We start from the raw sequence: 636 nt of genomic DNA on the forward strand, positions 1-636 counted from the left end.
AGGCTGACCTGGCTCCTGGGGTCCTGCAGCTTTGGGGCAGAGAAGGGGCAGGGAGCCCGCCAGCTCTCCTCTTCCATCTAGTTAAAGGAGGGCCTGCCTTTGTGACTTCTCTCCCATCCACATGACGGTGTCTCCAGCCTTCGCCACCAGGCACACTCCCTAAAAACGAGGTGATGGTTACTCTTCCTGAGGGAGAGTTGTGAACATCGCAGAGGAAGGTGCAGAAAGAAAGATTCTAGGTTTGGAGCATAGGTGAGGGGATTTGGGGGAAGCTCTAAGGAAATGGGGCTGCTCTAGATTGGGAACTGCAGAGAATGGGAGGCAGCACTACCAATGGACTCTCAGTAACTCATCTATGGAGAGGGGAGAGCAGAGTGAAGCTGAAGGTGTGATTGGTAAGAAGGAGCAGTCCCTCTTTTCAGCCAGGGGAGGGGGCGTGGTGTTGGTGGGGGTGCAGTGACAGGTGTTTGCCTTCTCCTTCGCTCCTGTTCTCAGGGTGACCTTGCGTGAGGCTGGAGTTCTGTGAGAGTCTTACATCCAACGGGAGAAGAGCATCACCCTGTTGTGACACCAGGCCAGCCTCCGGATGGCAGGGGTTCTTTCTTTCTCAATCCTTTATAAACATTCGTGTGAATA

Source organism: Bison bison, unplaced genomic scaffold (assembly GCF_000754665.1).
Source record: "Bison bison bison isolate TAMUID 2011002044 unplaced genomic scaffold, Bison_UMD1.0 scf7180017861184, whole genome shotgun sequence".
In the NCBI taxonomy this organism is placed as follows: Eukaryota; Metazoa; Chordata; class Mammalia; order Artiodactyla; family Bovidae; genus Bison; species Bison bison.